The sequence below is a fragment of the Cryptotermes secundus genome, unplaced genomic scaffold (genome assembly GCF_002891405.2).
Source record: "Cryptotermes secundus unplaced genomic scaffold, Csec_1.0 scaffold743, whole genome shotgun sequence".
NCBI classification, from domain to species: Eukaryota; Metazoa; Arthropoda; class Insecta; order Blattodea; family Kalotermitidae; genus Cryptotermes; species Cryptotermes secundus.
In genome coordinates this window covers 80,142-99,996 of record NW_019745093.1, presented here as the reverse complement: position 1 = coordinate 99,996, position 19,855 = coordinate 80,142, and positions in this window count along the sequence as shown.

Below are 19,855 nucleotides of genomic sequence, written 5' to 3'. Positions count from 1 at the left end.
ATTATATACAATGAACACATTTTTTTACACAACATTTTTCTGCGGTTTATTTCCAGAATACAGGAATTAGGTAATTCTGTACTTATATACAGCCTCTTTATTTGACCATCACAACACAGCAAATATAGAACTTCAAGGACAATGCTCAGTTATAGTTCTGCTACATGTTTCAGCCACGAGTGGCCATCATCAGGCAAACACACTTCAACAAACGTATACCATTGAACTGCAGTACATAACATTTGATACAATTTTATAAATCATTTAAGATAATTTGCACAAGAATTCAATAAGTAGGTTATTTAAAACAATAACAAGTCATATATAAAAATTAAAATTTGATTGATGTTTAATAACATTGAATCGGTCGTTGGTTTTACTTTTCATACATTTCTATCGACGAATAGTAAATTCGAGTTTCTTATAAAATCAAATTTTAATTTTTATATATGACTTGTTATTGTTTTAAACAACCTACTTATTGTATTCTTGTTCAAATTATCTTAAATGATTTATAAAATTGTATCAAATTTTACGTATTGCAGTTCAATGGTGTATGTTTGTTGAAGTGTGTTTGCCTGATGATGGCCACTCATGGCTGAAACATGTAGCAGAACTATAACTGAGCATTGTCCTTGAAGTTCTATATTTGCTGTGTTGTGACGGTCAAATAAAGAGGTTGTATATATTGTAACATGGCAGGATGCACGAAATTAAAATTCTATACTTACCTGTAAGATGACTTCATGGCTGCAGGAAACATACATGCTGGGTGCAGTCTTGTAAACTGCTGCCACAACATAAGGCAGGAGATTGAACATGATGTTACTGTCTTCCTAAAGATTTCTGAAGCATCAATCCTTGTATACACTACAGCCACAGTGTATGCTGTATGGAAATTTAAAACCATTTTTCTGTGATAATATTGAAGCTTGTAGGGTTGTATTACATTGGAATACCTTCAAGGACAAGAAAAGGAAATGGTTAGAAATTGATAACTCATTTGACATTCGTAAACACAGGTTATTTCAAAATTAGACTGATGAATTTTGAAATATTTTGGATATTATATTTGAAAAGCATAGTTTATTACTTAGCTGTTTGAATATTAATAATCTCAGTTCTGAGTTTAATAACACATTTCTGTCAAATATTAACAATGAATGTTTGAATATTAATAATCTCAGTTCTGAGTTTAATAACCCATTTCTGTCAAATATTAACACTGAAAAAAAAAAAAAAGACTGGTAACTTAAATATCAGGACTTTCAAACATCTGTTCAGGCATTTTGATTCCATACTTATTACATCAGGACCCCACTACTGGTTATAATGTTCATTGTTGGAGTAGTGGGAGGCACTAGTATGATATTATTTATACAAAAAAAGTGAACTTCATACCATGCCAAATATGTTATTAAATCTAGCTATTATTGACAAGTCAAACCTCATTTTAAGCTTGCTTCTTTTTCTGATGCTCAGAATTCTGCAAGCTGGATGGTTAGGTAGCCTTGGAAATGTGTATATTATAGAATTATGTGCTGCATTTAGTATTTAATCAATAGTCACTGTGTGTATAAGCCGGTTCTATGCTCTTAAGTCTGTGCAAGGACATGAAAGTTTAACTGAATATTTCACTCATAGTGTTGGGTTGTGGGGTTTGCAGTTCATATTCTGAGGACACTGACTTTTGAAATTAGTTCTGATGACATCTGTGGTGTTGCCAACATAGAATTTGTGGTTTACTGGGATTTTTTTATACTGTGTGTTGCCTGCTGTGATTATTGTGATTTTATGCACACTAACAGCAATATTCCTTTCCAAAAGTGCAAGGAATTTGCCTGGAGAAGGTCAAGGATGAAGCGCAGAGAAATTGGCTCAAAAACAGAGTGCCAGAATGCTGATAACTCTCACAATAATATGTTTATCAGTAATATTCCTTACTTTTTCTTGATAATTATTTGGTATGTGGTATCAAATGCCTAAGGGTTTAAAATTTGGGATAGTAAATGATGATATATTGTGATTCATATATATCAATTCTATGGAAAATCCACTGGTGTTATCATTATCAGCAAATGGTTCAGATCTTACTTGTGTTCATATGCTATACTTCAGCTTGCTTATCTAGCTGTGAGAAGACATGATAATTGTGCAGAGAGCAAACCATAATGACATTTTGTGAGTGATTAAACTATAATTAGAAAACTTATGTGATTAAAAATTCTGGCAGAATTGATTCAAGCAGGAGGTGGAGAAAATTACATGATGAGCTTTGTAACTTGTACTCTTCTCCAAGTATAATTAGAATGTTCAAGTGAAGGTGGATGAAATGGGCAGGTTATGCAGCATGAATGGGGGAGAAGAGGAATGCATATAGGATATTGATGGGAAAGCCAGAAGGAAAGAGACCAACAGGAAGCCCAAGACTTAGGTGGGTGGACAATATTAAAATAGATCTTAGGGAGATAGAATGGGATGGTATGGATTTGATTGATCTGGCTCAGGATAGGAACCAGTAGAGGGCTTTTGTGGACATGGTAATGAACCTTTGGGTTCCATAAAATGTTAGGAAGTTCTTGAATGGCTCCACAATTGGCAGCATCTCAAAAAGGGCTCAGCTCCATGAATGAGTGAATTTAAAACAAATCATTTTAAAAGGTCAGTAGTACCTTACAAATTGTCCTCTCTTCTGTCAACCAAAGAGTGACAAAGAATCCACCAGAGGAAAGCAAGAATTGCACATATTGAAACATGAATGATTAGAAAAGGATTCTGTTACAAGAATAATGTGCGTTAAGCACTGGCAATGTATTATTGGTCATTCTTATGTTCACCATAAACTTCAAATGCAGGAATACTAGTTACTGTTACTGTTGTTGTTGCTTGAATTCTAGGAACTGTGATAATGTTAGTGTTAGTGTTATGTATCATGTTATTTTCTGAGTTTGTAACTTGTTATTGCTTATTGTGGAATCATTACACAATTAAAATTTTGATTTGAAGTAGTAGATTACACATACTGTTTCAACATACATTTATTTAAAAGTAAAAATGGTGAATTGTTAGCTGAAATGGTTAATATTTCTCATATTATGTTTTGCTGTGTGGCACTTGGACAGTTGAAAGAATTTTGTGTGTCAATGAGATTTTGAAGACTGTGATGAGAAACAAATGAAGTGTTTCCTTAATTAACATAGTGGTACATGATGGACAAAAACAAAACCGTTTGGAGGAAGTAAATGTTGTTTGCAATTGTATAAGGCTTAAGAAAAAACAAAAGCACTCTATGTGCTTGACATCTGCTTCCGTAACACGTACTTACTTCAGTATACAACCAAATATCGAAAACTTGTCTTGCCTTGAAGCGATGCAGTAATAAGCTTACTAAGATATTGTAGTTTGTGTTTTGACGCAACTTATGTTTACATGAAATGACTTGTGTTTCGCCCCAAGTATGCTGCTGCAAGATATATGAGTGTGTGTGATTAGTAGTGTCATGAGAAGACAAAGTTGTCCCTATGCTTAATTAATTAAGTACCACACCATGAAATCATAAGGAGACGGGATAGCACAGTCGGTATAGCGACTGGCTATGAGCTGTATGACAGAGTGGTCAGAGCTCAAGTCCCGGTAGGGTAAGAATTTTCTCTTCTCCACTTCGTCCAGACCGGCTCTGGGGCCCACTTAACCTCCTATCCAATGGAAGCTGATCACTCACCTCCAGCTAGGGCCGAGGTTAAGAAAATGTAGATATATACATACACTCCCTCATACGCCTTCATGGCATAGTGCTTACTTAGTTAAGCACAGGAACAACTTTTTTTACCTTTACCACGAAGTCGTATGGGGGAGTGGACGTATAGCTCCACCATTCTAAGCCTCACAAATAGATGGAAGTGAATCATCAGTTTCACACCCTGGTCTTTCTAACCACAAGGAAAGAGCCTCCATTTCCTATTGGGTTTGAGGCTGGGTGGATTTTAATGCTAGTCTGGATGATGTGGAGAAGATAAATCTCTTGCTCCTGTCAGGATTCAAAACCCAATTCCTCTGTCATGTTGCAATTTCTGACAAATTCTGGGGTCCACGTAGCCTCTTACCCAATATCAGGCTGTGTCTCTGTTCTTCAGAGTAAATTATTAATTAAATATAGGGACATATATTACGAGGGTTTCAAACACATTGTTCAGGAAAACATTTGGACATGAGAGTGATGAAGTGAATGATTAAGGATATTACGGGACAGGGAACTCAGTGGCTAATTATAGCGGTCGCATATTCTGGATACAGGAGTGCTCTGCCCTGCTCCCTGTCGGAAATTGATCTCCTGGTGTGTCACTATACTGACTGAGCTAGCATGGCTGCCATTGATACAGTATGGGGATGTGAAACTCGATCAATACATTGTAACTCTACACAATACAATCAGCGTGGGATTTAAGGGGTCACGGATCAGGACAGAGATAAATATCACATTTCATTAGGTGAGCTCCGAAATCACACCCACTTGCGGGTCAATGGTAGTGATGTTTCACCGCTTGGAGGCCCGGCCCTGCTTTAGGACGAAACGTGACACTTCTACCAGTAACGTCGCCTTCGGTTTAGAGGCTACACAGCTCCGGATGGTAGGAGGATATACGAAAGTTAATGAATTGAAGAAAGAGGTGGTAGCCTGATCGAGGTTTTATCCTGGAATTCTCATGGAGGGACTGACGAAAATCACGAAACGCTCGGAATAATCGATGTCTGAAGACCTCCTGAATACAAGTCTAGAAAGTTATTTCTAGAGAAACCTATTCGGCCAGCCAACGACGTTTCGGCAGTTCTCTGCATTCTTATGAAATAAGCGCTGTTGTGAAATATGTTGTCTGCGAAGTAGGTAAACATGAGATAGTCGGAAGCGGGAAGCAGCACAGATAAGATTTAAAAAAAAATGTGTCAGAAGCGAGCTCAAATCGACAATGACAATAAAGATGCAAGAAAAAATACAAAAGTACAAGACTCCTTAAGAATATATTAAGGCAAAAGGTAAAGCTAACCCTGTAACAGACCCTGAAGGCCCATAGGGTTATGAGACATCGAGGCTCCCACATTTTCCAAACAATCAGTTCACAGATGGCGGTGAGGTTGTCAGCCTTACGCGCCGGCCGCTCTTTACCCCCAGGAAGATTCCTGGTACTCATTTCTGTTAGAGGCTGAGTCGACCACAGGGCCATATTGCGGCTGGAAGGATCTGGTCAATTGAAAAATCCAGTAACCTCATTGGGAATCGAACCCGCGACCTTCCGGCTTGTAGCATAGTGCCTCAACCGCGAGCCTCTATAAGAGTATGCTGAAGCAATATTTTGAAAGGAAACAAAAACATATAGCCTGATAGTCGTAAGATTCGATCCAAGTGCTAGGCTAACCACGACGAAGGGCTTAGGAATTGTAGCCCTTAAAGTATTCCTAAGAGACAAGGAAGGGCGAGAGGAAGAGAATAGTAAATTTGTCCTTGTGCTTATTTAAAGCACCGCGACACGAAGAGATACGCGCGAGCAGCGGTAAAACTCCACGCCTTCTTGATATCAGTACTAGATAGAAGCAAATGGTAAACGTCACGCTTCGGCCGCATTACCCTCTGAATGGTCACCTCCGTACCTACTAGATAGGAGTCAGAGCCAGTCTGAAAGCAGAGCCTCACAATTCAACTCGCCTGCTCATCCATGATCAGTGAAATATGAGTTTCGAAGGGTGGTAAGATTTTTCAATTGATTCGTTAATATTTTCATCCGCTGTCTGTATTGATTTCCCACAAATGTCATGAAGTGAATTTGAACACTAAATGTTAACTTTTATATAAATCATACAATATGAAAGGGTAATAGCGGCAGTGTGGGTAGGAGCAACGGTAGAAAATGACAATATTTATTGACCCATAGAAGTTAATTACTGCAAGCTTACAAGTATTCATACAGTGCTCTCACATTTTAACAAAGTGTGTCCTTGTGTATGAAATACTATAAATCATAAGGGTATGAGTTGAGTCGTCCGTAACTAAAATTAGAAAAGAAGATAAAGATCATCAACAAACAAAACAGACTCCATGGCCTGTAGCCCGCAAGCAAACTATATCGACCGAGCGACCGCCGCTTCTCGGCGAAGTTAGTGCCAACTTTGGCGGATAGAGAGTGTCGCGTGGTCAGCGCAACGGATCCGCACGGCCGTTAATATCGGTTTTCTAGACTGGAGCCGCTATTTCCTTGAAATAACTCCTCAATTATCCTCACGAGGCTGAGTGGAACCTCGTTCCAGACCCACTATTTCTCAGAAAAAATGGTAACGCCGGTAATCGAGCCCGGACCTCTGGATCTGTAGGCAGGAACTCTGACCACTAGACGACAGAGGCGGTAGGAAGGAAATAGGTAACACAGGAACATCATAGGGTTTAGTTTATTTATTTGTCTCCAACGAATATGTCCCAGGCGGAAGGATAAACGTTGTACCAGAACTAGTCTTTTTCAATTTATTACGTGATATTTGACTCAAACATTGACTCTTTCCATGCTACAAATGAGACATCCCGACCTGAAACAGATCTCTCCACTATTGACAAGTTAAAACTCAGTGCCATCTCTTGACACTTCAAGATAACCATTTGTAATGTTCCACAAATGGGTTATCCTCAGTTACCATGGCAAATGTACTGTGACATGACGCCTGAACGCCGGAAGTGTGCACTCAGAAGAGCACAGTAGAGACGTCTGTTGCTGTATAACTGATGAATGAAACACGTTCCCGAGTGTTAAGCTGTCAACGAAAATATACGTCCGTTGCTGGGTAACGGGTTCGGTTGCCACGGTGTTACAGACGTGAATACAGTACTGGAACCCGTGAAGGCGGTGATTTCTATACAATTCTCCTGAAGTTATGAAAGGAGAGAGATTNTCTTCTACCCTGAAGATGGAGGCGATACATTCCTCCGAAACGTCGGTTAACACCACATATACACGGTGGCAAATCCCAGAAGACTGCTTTCTTCCTACTGAGTAGTTGGAGACTAGAGAGAGAGAGTTCCAGAGGACTGAGACTGAGGAAGGAGGATTCAATAGTTGAAGCTTTACCAAGTAACGACAAACGAACAGACGTTGAAAAATTCATTTTTTGTGATATAGTTACAGTAATCCTCAGAGTGTTATAATTATTGGTATTTACTGCTTGTGAGTACCCAATAAATCGATTCACCGATCCAAACCACGTCTACAGGTCACTAATACACGTGACAGTACCAAAGAAATGTATGTTTGCTAAGAGGAGCGAGTCAGGATAGGACATGTTAGAACATTTCCCATCAACGCAGTGTTTGGAATGGAGTTTAAACATTTCTCATCTGCAGAAAGTAACAGCCAACAGTAATAATATAATTAAAGGAAGAGCGATTTACAATCGTTATAGGTTTAATGCAATATGAAGTCCACAGTACATATACATATGCTCATATAGGAATATAGGCCAACGATTAGCATAACCAACAGATGGTCTGTTATATTCTATTGGGGGGGGGGGAAAGGACATAAATATCAAACGAAATTAAAAATCCTCTGTTAACACTTTTAAGTATGTCAACTGGTTTAAAATCGACTTAAGAATAATAATTAAAACTGAAACTGTAATTCCATTTGTTTCATAGTTCTATATATCGAATAAAGCAACAAATTTCTGCCAGGATTTATCGCTTCAGTTTTATTTTACTTTTTAATATGTGGATGTTGAGTACTCTATCTAAGATCAAAGCACACGGCGGAACTTTTTCTTGACAGCACTGATATAAATAGAACAACAAATATGTCTTTACGTTCACGTGTTCAAACTTCGTCAGCAGAAGATGTAAATGTTACTTTTCTACCGTCATCTGTCATAATGAATTATCACTGGAACAAAAGAACACAGGATTTTATCTGGATTTAAATTTGATGCAGTCTTCTAACACAATAAAAGGCCTCTCGCAAAACATATGACTACTGTCTTAAAGAAATTAAATAATTTACTCTTCTATAAATGTGAATCGTGTTTAATTTTTAAATACAACCAATAACCTGACACACGGTTCGTGCACGTATATTCCAACTCACAGTTTCACAGTTTTGAGCGATATATCGTAAGCGAACTACGAGAGTCTCCGGTGACCTCTGTTGAGAGGAGACGGTACTTCATGGTGATGACGGTGATGCAAATGGCGTCGTGGTGTAATGGCGGAGCATTGTTCGTGGCACGACCTGGGGGTACCGTCGTGCCTGATTCGTAGAGCGTGTCGTCACATGGAGTAGAGTTCATGTTGGTTCACAGAAGAGTAATTAATAGTCGCTGGGTTGTTCGACTGTAGCATTGAAGTTCCATAATACTGAAAACATAACACAATACATGACATGTTACACGTATCAAGATGAATGATAGACAGAATACGATACACACTTTCTTATTTCCTGGGACAGACCTCCCGAATATATCTGGTATTTTCATTGTTTACATCCTATTAACATTTCACCATAGCGGACATCGAAAATTAAAACCTATGTTGCGTGTAGAAATAAAAAAGGAGCAGTTATAATACATAAAACAAGGGTACAAGTGGTACAACATAAATATTTATGGTAGGTGGATGTAGAGATAAAACTGTCCTTGTGCTGATCAAACAACAGGCCACAAATACATATGGAAGCATTCTCAACCTCAGCAGTAAGTGGATATCTGCTTCACTCCCCGAAAGAACTTACCTCCAAGAAAAAATTTCCCGGTACCCATTGGATAGGTGTCTCGTTGGTCCCCAAGATCCGGTATGGAAGCCTTGAAGGACAAAAAAATCTCTTGCCTCTCCCAGGAATAGAACCCCGTAAAGCCCTTAACCAGATCTCTCTATGCGTTGACTAAAATATGACTGTAACACTGTTATTTTCTTTGCATGTCCTAAATTAAGCAGCCGGTCTAGAGAACCGAGATTAACGGCCGTGGGGATTCGTTGCGCTGACCAAGTGACACTCTCTATCCGCAAAAGTTGGTACTAACTTCGTCGTCGACAAGCGGCGGTCGCTCGGTCGGTATAGTTCTCTTGCAGACTAAAGGCCACGGAGTTTGTTTTTGCATCAAGCAGATTTGATGTGAAGTAGTATTAGCTTTTCATTACTTTCATTGCTGTTACTGTGGTTATGTTACTTTGCTTATTGTTATTGCAATATCGTTTCAGTTATTTTGTCGTTTTATGCGAGTTTCGTCACTTGTGTTTCTCAGAACTGAGGGACAAGTTTAGTGCCATAAGAACCCAATAAATTCAATGGAACTTTGCATATTCTATGCATTTATTGGCAAAAAGTTTCTGTCCGTATGACGGTTTGAACAATTCACGTTATGAACCTACGAAGTGTCTGTGCTATGTAGGAATACGTCACCAGTAGCCATCTCGTACGTTCTCATGCATGCATACATCTCCCCCCCCCATTCAGCTCCCAGTTCCTCTCAGGAACTTCTGGAACTCTTTCTTTGCAACTGGACTGCGAAACAAGCAGAAAAGTTTTCTTACGTTCGCCCCCACCACCCCACCACCTCCCCCAAAGCCGCCGCAACTTGGATAACAAGAACAAATCCCTGTCGGCTTCTGTGTATGTTTTCCAGTTTGTTCCTCTTTCTTTGCCCCCCCCCTCCACCCCTCTACATCCATTTTCTCAGTTTCCTTTTGTTTTGTAGCCTAGTTTTCTTATTCTGAAAACTAAAATGAAACTTATGGTATCATCTTGCTGTCTGTGTATCCGTATGTGTAGGGCCGCGCCGTAGCTCAAGCGGTTAGTCGCTGGCTTTCCATCGCGGCGGCCCGGGTTCGATTCCGGGGGTCTGGTCAAGTGGGCGTTGTGGTGGACATAGTGGCGCTGGGGCAGGTTTCCTCCGAATACTTCGGTTTCCCCTGCCAATATTCATTCCATCAATTCCTCCACAATCACCCTCACCTATCATCTGGGGCTGGTACAATAGGCCAGAAGTGGCCGCAGTACAAGGGACTTAGTCCCACCCCACTAGCAATAAAAAAATCTGTATTTGTCCATCTGCCTCTGTATCACGCCATAATTTTGGTCAGGAGGCTTATGAGATCGCTTTGCTGTCTGTATGTCCCCCCCCCCTTAAATTTCGAGGCTTATGAGATCGCCTTGTTGTCTGCGTACCTCAGTGTCCCACCTATTTTTTTCGTTTTCTGTGAAGTCCGTGTCGTGTGAAAAAATAAACGATTGGTTCTTCCCAGAATTTCTTCTCTTTCTTTACTTTCCTATTCTTCCTCTGTCTACTTCTTTCCAATTTTTTCTCTTATTTCCTATATTTTTAATTGTCTCTTTGTGTTCTGAATTTCACCGGTTCAAGTCCCGATGAGGTCATTGGATTTTTTCAAATGACCTAATCCATCCAGCCCTGGGGTCGACTCAGCCGCTAACAGAAATGAAAGGGCGGCCGTTGCGAAAGGCTGACAACCATGCTGCCATCTGTGAGCCGATTGTCTAGAAAATGTGGGAACCTCAACATCTCACAACCCTATGGGCCTTCACGGTCTGTCACAGGGATAGCTTTACTTTTAATTTTTTTACTTATTTTCTCTGTCTTCCTAAGTTCCTTCTGTATTCCTCACGCTTTTGGTTTTTCTCGGTTTTATTCGCCCCTCTTCCATTCTCTTTATCTTTCTCAGATTCCTTCTTCTCCTTTCGATAGGAGGGTACCGTCAGATTCTAAAATGAATTACAGTTTATCTGTCGAGTAGATATTGCTGGAGCTAGCTAAACACAGTGTCCAACACTGAACTTTGGCATTAGCGGCGCTGCGCCTTCAGATCCACATTTCCTGACTGTCGCTCTATAAGAAACCTGCGTCATGTAAAGGACATGAGTACGGACATGACAGCTTTAAGTGTTCAGAAAACAGACAGGAAAAGTACGTGAACACATTTAAAGGTCTAATTCCTTCGAGATTATAATATTTGAGGATGGGGCACGCGGGAGCGTAGTTGGTTGAGGCGTTACGCTACAATCCGTAAGGTCGTGGGTTCGATTCCCAATGAGGTCATCAGATTTTTCAGTTGATATAATCCTTCCAGCCGCAGTATTGCGCTGGGGTCGACTCAGCCTCTAACAGAAATGAGTACCAGGAACCTTCCTGGGGTAAAGAGTGGCCGGCACGTAAGGTTGACCTCACTGCCATCTGTGAGCCGATTGTCCAGAGAAAATGTGGGAGCCTCTACGTCTCACAACCCTATGGGCCTCTATGGTCTGCTACAGGGGTAGTTAACCTTCTATCATCTCTTATGTAGTAACGACGTCTAAATTGATATAGAGATACAAACATTTCGGGCAGACCTGCTGATTCCATCTTCAGAGCAATCGATTGCGCACATGTACCAGACTATACGGTATCACATCCCAGAACAGCATGAGCGCTGCAAGGATTCTTCCCACGGGGTTGCCAGTTTTAGAGGAGCTGAAGCCAATTCTCCAAGGAGGAACAACCAAAAAATTTTTCTCACAAACCTGAATTAGATTGTTTAAGGCTTTTTTACTTTTAAAAAATTATATTAGTTTGTATTATTCATGTCTAACGTATGATCTCCCTTCCTTTATTCACTTGTTTTCTAACCTAGCGGGCAGATGCCCCTAGTTTGCCCCCTCTTTCAGCACTGATGCAGAGTCCGTAATCTGAATCCTCAGCTTTGTGAGTATCTCAGACCTCGTGGTTATTATTTTGTTTAAATCGTTCGTACATTAATTCGGGGTTAAATATAAAAAAAAGGTAAAGTTGTCCCTATGCATAACTAATTAAGTACTACGCCCTGAAGGCGTATGGGGGATTGGATGTACAAAAATACACATTTTCTTGACCTCGGTACTAATTGAAAGTGATTGGTCAGCTTCACGCCCCGGCCGCTTTACTACCGGGGAAAGCGTCCCCGGTACCCATTGGATAGGAAGCTTGGTGGGCCCCAGAACCGATCTGGACGACGTTGAAAAAGAAAATTCTTACCCCCACCGGGACGCGAACTCCGACGCCTCGGTCGTCCAGTCCGTAGCCAGTCGCTATACCGACTGCGAAAGGAAAAATCTGAATACGGCAGGTTGGACAGTAACTGCATAATTAGAACTGTACAAGCAGCGCGGGAATCATACAAACCCCTTTTCTGGTCACGTATATCGAAAGGAGAAGACTGGAGTTGTTGGGGCATGTGGTTACAGTGGGTCAAACAAGAGGGGTTAACATTTTTTTTTAAATAAACCAGAAACAAAAAGGAAAGTGGGAAAGTCCAGAATGTGATATGTGGAAGTTTTTGAGAATGATTTACGAGAGCTGAAAGAGAACAGGTGGAGGCAAAATGTAAATAATGGAGAAGAATGGACATCTGTTATAAAAGAGGCCAAGGTTTTAAGATAAAATTAAAGGGGAAAGAGAAGTAAAGCTATCCCTGAAACAGGACGTGGAGGCCCATAGGGTTGTGAGACATCGAGGCTCCTACATTTTCTAGACAAACCGCTCACAGATGGCGGTGAGGTTGTCAGCGCCGGCCCCCCCTTTACCCGCAGGAAGATTCCTGGTACTCATTTCTGTTAGAGGCTCAGTCGACCTCAGGGCAATAGTGCGGCTGGAAGGATTAGGTCAACGGAAAAATCGAATGACCTCATTGAGAATGGAAACCACGACCTTCTTACCTGTTCTATAGTGCCTCAACCAACTACACTACCGCGTAGATGCGAAAAGTAAGTAGTATATAGTGTAGTGTCACTTGTAAGGGAGTATGTGAAGAGAAAACTTAGTAGTTTCAGTTGAGAGCCAGAGGGCAATGAAGTCACTGAGGAAGACAGATAGAAGCCGTTACCAGGGAACGACTGGTGAACGTACAGCAGGCTGAAGAGACTTGGCGTGTGCTGTAGTGAATTGTAAAATGTGGAGATTAGCAATGGCGCTATAATTAAGTGGAATCACGAGTCGTGTGTTGGAAGTGTTCAATAAGTCCAATTACCAATCCATACCCCGTCTATAGTCACCTCATACACATGACAATGTGTTATTTTTTTTTTATTCTGGACCTTAATTAGAAAAAAAGTAATTTTATAAATATTAAAATTACAATATTAATAAATGAAGCGAACTAAGAAACACAAGCGTGTAGCCAACTGTTGGCAAAGAGTGCAGCATTCTCATACTCTGTGAAGGCTCAGAAACATCTGAATGAGTTCAGGGAATTCCATGCCAAAGGGTTGGCAGTATCTGCAGCAGAGATAATACACGCACGAATTCTACAAGTAATAAGAGAAGAAATAAACAACTGATGAAGAAACAGAAGAAGTTCAGTGAATTATCATCAACAAATCGAGGATAGCTACTGGACATTTATGAGAAGATAATCATACGTGGAGTGCGTAAGAATTTGGTGCCTCGCAATGGTGCAGATTGAAGAAGAAGAATAAAAAAAGCCATTGAAATTTGTGCATAAGCTCTGACGTCAAAAGAATATTAGAACGTGTCAGAAATATATTACATGGAACAAGAAGGGAAAAATGTAAACCAAAAATATATCCGACGCCACAGCATTTACCCTAAATGTGGACAATTTTTTTTTGTATTTCCAGCATTTACCCTTAATTCTGACACGTTCTTGTGCTGACAGATTGCTATACCTGTCAGAGCTATCTGTTAAATGTATGTCCGCTCTGCGCATGCGTCCTCTCTGCTGGGACGATGTTGATGGAGATGGTGGTGTCGAAAGGAACACGATGAATAATATCCCCTTGATAGGAATTTCTGCAAACATAACACAGGTATTTGGCAGTCACAAATGCTGTTCACAGTACATGGCGATGGGAAAAGATGTATGACACATGAGAACCGCCTTTTCTGACTTGATTCTTATTTCGTATTAAGTTCATTTATGATTCATTTAATGACGCAGTCAGTAGCTCGCCTTGTACAGAGTCGAATGGTAGGATTTTTAGGGGAAAACAGAATGGAAGTAATGTAGAATGAACGGGTCGAGAACAAATTGAGGTACTATCGTGGATCCTACCTGGAGAGACTGTAGAAAACCACAGTCAGGATGAACATTGTGTTTATCAATAATAAATATGCGAATTACATTGACAACAATCATAGTGGCCCAATTTAACTTCTTAAACTCAGCGTTACTTACTCTACCACACTAAAACTCTGTATTCTGCCCACACAGTGTATCTGTGTTCCGTATGGTTCTTACAATAAACAGCGAGTGTTTCCCTAAACAGCATTAACCGGTTGGGCTTTGTAGCGGAGAAGTAATGTGTTTCCTGTGAGGTACGGACTGAATTGCTATATATTCTGCCCACACAGTGTAACTGTGTGTTCCGTATGGTTCTCACAGTAAACAGCGACTGTTTCCCTAAACAGCATTAACCGGTTGGGCTCTGTAGCGGAGACGTAATGTGTTTCCTGTGAGGTATGAACTAAGTTGTCGTTGTAGCAAAGATATGTAAGTTAGGCATGATCTGCTCTGCAAAGCCTATACTGACAGAGGATTTGTGTGTAGTGCAAAAGGAAGAATTTTTGATAACATGTTATATGTGCGAAATATACAGTTGACAAAGGCCAAGCATATTCATAAGAGACAAACCCATTTTCTCGTGAAAGATAATGTTACATAAGGAATATTACCGCAAGAGTTCAGTTGGGGAAAAAAGTCTCTTGTCGTGAGCCTCAATTGGTCTGACGCCAAGACGAACTGAGTGGCGGTAAACCGCTAGTCGTAAAGTGTTATCACCAATCTACACGGCGTCACATTTCACAAGACTCGAGTTACTGCTGTATGAAACCTCAGATCTCACACAAAGTAGTAGCAGTATTGATGGATGTGCCAAAAGAGGGTTTGAGGATCGAACCATTCCGCCTCCTTCATGAAATGTGTTCTGTTAATGATAAGAGAGATGAGGAATGAAAAGCAAAATGAAGATAAATGAAGTAGATGGATGTGAGACGGTCCCTTTACAATGTCTGCCTCGTCTAGTTCGGTCCAATAAGATAACAGCTAAGTGTCGCAACGATCGGACTGGAAGTGTCAGACATTACTGAACTTCGGGAAATAAATCTTTCAGCAATTTTCATTTGTTCGTTTTCAGAAACATACGTTGCCTTCCTCATCTCTGTGAAGATGAGGATAATGACAGGGGCAACGGTAGCGACAATAATAAAAACATTAGCTCCTGCGAGGATTATTAGGTGCTTCCTGAGATAAGTGGGACGTGTAGCACGCATGAAGGCAACTCGAAATATGTACATTTTAGCGTCAGAATCTCAAGGGAATTGGGAAAAGCGGACATAAGACTGACAACCTCACCGCCATCTGTGAGACGATTGTTTAGATAATGTGGGAACCTCGGCGTCTCACAACCCTATGGGCCTCCACAGTATGTTACAGGAATAAAGTTAAAGGTGTCCCTATGCTGAACTAATTAAATACTACGCCATGAAGGCGTATAGGGGAGTGGATGTATAGATCCACATTGTCTTGACCTCGGCACTAGTTGGAGGTGAGTGGTCAGCTTCACGCCCCTGCCGCTTAACACCCGGGGAAAAAGCCACCAGTTGGGTGGACCCCAGAGCCGGTCTGGACGATGCGGGGGGAAAGAAAATTCTTGACCCTACCGGGACTCGAACTCCGTCTCCTCGGTCGTCCAGCCCGTAGCAAGTCGCTATACAGACTGAGCTATCAAGGCTCTTACAGGAATAGTTTTACCCTATTTAACCTCAAGGGACTAGCCCACTTCGGAGACCTAGAAATGCAAGGAGGATAATATTAAAACTGACTAAGAAAGGATGGGAATTCATATGGCTCAAGATGGGGTGAAAGGTCTGTTTCTTATGAACGTTGTAATGAATATCCGGGTTCAGTAAAAATTGGGGAATTGACTGAGTCGTTGAAGGATGATTAGGTCCTCAACAGCAATCCTGTTTGTGAAGTTCCATAATCAAATTCGTCGCCAGTCTTTGATGTTTTTACTTGCTCTATTTCATCGTACAAAATTCGGTTGTCATAACAACGACGCAACTTTGAAATAACGATTTTATTAACGAAATCGGGCAACGAATATTTTAATAGTGACATAGTAATTCTGTATTATAACGGTAAGGGAGTCAGTTTAGTGACTTGCATACAGACCAGGAGCAGGATAAACGATGTTCTGTTCCCGACAACGTGAAGGAATTTGATCCGGACCGGATCGTGAGTCCAGCAACCTCCTATTCAAAGGGTGCTAGGGTCGCTCTAATCTGAGATGTAGCGGCCGGAGAATGAAGCTGAATATCCACTTTCATCTATTGCCGAAGTTAACAATACGTGGAGCTGTATTTCCACTCCCCCATACGTTCTCATAACGCTATGATTAATTAATTAAACACATGAACAATTTCAATATCACCTCTGCAGCACCTGAAGAATTTATTTGATAAATCATAAATATTTATGGATTAATAATTTGCCTAAACATACATGTGACCAGATGTTATTGTCTTAAGTCGTATCTGACCTCAATGTACGTAATTCCTATTACTTCGTGGCCTGTAGTCCGCAAGTGAACTATACCGACGGAGCGACCGCCGCTTGTCGGCGAAGTTAGTGCCAACTTTTGCGAATAGAGAGTGTCACGTGGTCAGCGCAACGGATCCCACGGCAATTAATCTAATGTGAATAAAATTATGAAGGTAAAGCTCCCCCCTGTAACAGGCCGTGGAGGCCCATAGGGTTGAGAGACGTCGAGGCTCCCATATTTCCTAGACAATCGGCTCACAGATGGCGGTGAGGTTGTCAGCCTTACGCGCCGGCCGCTCTTATCCCTAGGAAGATTCCTGGTACTCATTTCTGTTAGAGGCTGAGTCGACCCCAGGGCCTTAGTGCGGCTGGAAGGATTAGATCCAGTTATCTCATCGGGAATCGAACCCGCGATCTTCCGGCTTGTAGCATAGTGCCTCAACGAACTACGCTACCGCGTGCCCCCTGAATGAAATTAATGACAATATAAAAATTACAGGAAGTCCTTGGTTGGAATCCCGTATGGTACAATAATTATCGTGACTGAGAATTTATGTCCTTGTATCAGTCCTTCCGGGAAAATTCCCTGACAGTACCTTGATTAGGGAGCGATCTATTCTTTCCAAATACTTTCCAATTTATTGTTCATAATCATCCTACCTTTCGACGCTGTATAATATATTCTACAAACAGCGTCGCTAAATACCATAACAAGATGTCTGCAACGTACATGCTCACAGAAATCCCAGAAAAACAATACTTAATTATTAACCCCAAAGAAATTAAGTAATATAACACTGGGTTGAGAAAACAGAGCAAAGCGGGTAACAAGACTTAAATTCTTCACCAACGAATAAAAGTAGAGCAGAAAATTGTCTTGATTTAGTGGGAAATGTCTTTGGGATGAATTTAATTTCAACCTCGTTAGAAATTCCAACATCTTGAATAACATGAATTTCCTTTGTTACCGCCTGTTCCATCCATCCTCTGACATAATCGAGGATTTCCCCTTCTTCTCTTACAGCAAGAGATAGTTTTTCTTCCATCTTACATTCCACTCAAGATAAGACTTAGTGAGTTGCTATGGTAACGGAATTTTGCATGACGTAATAGAGCATGTTGGAACTTCAACAACTGACTGTGAAATTGGTTATGATAAATGACGGAAGTTCTAACAGTGTACGTCTAATTGTCACAGTTGAATGCCACTTTGGTTTGACAGCGATTCTAAGGAAATTGCATTTCGCTCTTCAGAATATGGGAATCTGATTATTGTAACGTGGGAAATATCAATCAAACGCACAATGAACTGGGGATGTAGGAAATTATACATCTCGGATCCATTTTCAAAACGATACCACATCCCGGTACGGACGACGTATAAAACACAGTTCTTCCATTTCTGCCTGCATGTTGCGGACGTTACCTAGCAACGGTCGCTGTTTATAGAGTCACCGCTTAGCAAAGGGTCTATAGGTCAAAATATATTCTCTCCTTTCACACTGCTATTTATTTTTCTCCCTCGATATCTTTATGTATTATAACGAAAGTTGTGGCCTATTAAATTCACACCGACTCCCCGGCACGTATTCGAACCTATTAAAGCCTGGTAGATTCTAAAGGATTTTGATGATGGTGTATAAAGCTCAGAATTACTGGGTTTTGGAATTTTCTTCGCTACATTGTATAACGTATCATCTAGAAAACAGACGTTTTGAAAATGTGGCACAGTTCAGATATTTGGGAACGACGATAACAGATCAAAACCTGATTGAGGAGAACATTAAGAGGAGATTGAACTCGGGTAATGCTTGCTACCATTCAGTCCAGAACCTTTTGTCTTCCCATCTGCTGTCCAAAAACATAAAATTCAGAATATACAAAACTATAATTTTTCCTGTGGTTCTGTATGGGTGTGAAACTTGGTCTCACACATTAAGGGAGGAACATAGACTGAGGGTGTTTGAGAACAGGATGTTGAGGAGAATATTTGGACCGAAGAGGGATGAAGTGACAGGAGGTTGGAGAAAACTGCATAATGAGGAGCTTCATAACTTGTACTCTTCTCCAAGTATAATTAGAATGATCAGGTCAAGGAGGATGAGGTTGGGAGGGCACTGGGGAGACTGGGAAGACCAAGGCGTAGGTGGATGGACAATATTAAAATGGATCTTAAAGAGATAGGATGGGATGGTATGGATTGGATTGATCTGCCTCGGGATAGAGACCAGTGGAGGGCTCTTGTGAACACGGTAATGAACCTTCGGGTTCCATAAAATGCTGGGAAATTCTTGAGTAGCTGCAAAATTGGCAGCTTCTCAAAAGGGCTCAGCTCCTTAAAGTAAGTACATTATACAATCAACTGCAGTAAGATCCACAGGCACGTTCCCGAGAAGAATCTGTGTTTAGTTACTGCAACTGCTTCTGTGATGACACATAACGGCCCTGCAGACACGCGAGTAAACATTTAGTCTCGATGTGAAAAAGAAACATAAACTGCAGTAACTTGATTACAAGAAAGAAACAAGTGAATGTCGTGACTTTGATTTCAATAGAGGCTCGAGTTGCATCGCCTAGTTCCATTCGCTACCGCTAGAGTTCTCTAACTGGTGGACTGAAACAATATCAAGTAACTACAGAAGAGGCATTACAAGATAGCGAGAAGGTATCAGTGTAGATAATGAAATAAAAATGTGGAAAGAAATTGGTAGACTGTTGGTAACTGCTGAAAGAGAGCGGGGGGGGGGGAGGATCGCGTATTATACGCATGCTAAATTTTATTTTTTTGTTTATTTCTTTTCCCATGTTTTTCCCGTTATTCACAAAAGCGTCGTTTAGATTGGGTAATGCACAAAAAGGAGTAATAACAAAAGAGAGAAGAGGACAGGAAGCGAATATAAATTACATATAGAAGGCGGTGATGTTCTTCTGTCACGGACAACATACTCTAATACCACACAGCGCAGTTGCAATGCTAGAGAAACAACTGCATATTTCAGGCATGTCGTAACAATACTATGGCGTTAGTAACATTTTATGCATCTTGAAAATTGTAAGATGTACAGGGAAGATACTGTATGTTGGACATACAACATGTGTTTTACTTTTTTCTACAAGTAAAAGAAGGTAAAGTTATCCATGTAACAGGCCGTGGATGCCTATAGGGTTGTGAGGCGTTGAGGCTTCCACATTTTGTAGACAATCGGTTTACAGATGGCGGTGAGGTTGTCAGTCTTACGCGCCGGCCGCCCTTTACCCGCAGGAAGATTCCTGATACTCATTTCTGTTAGAGGCTGAGTCGAC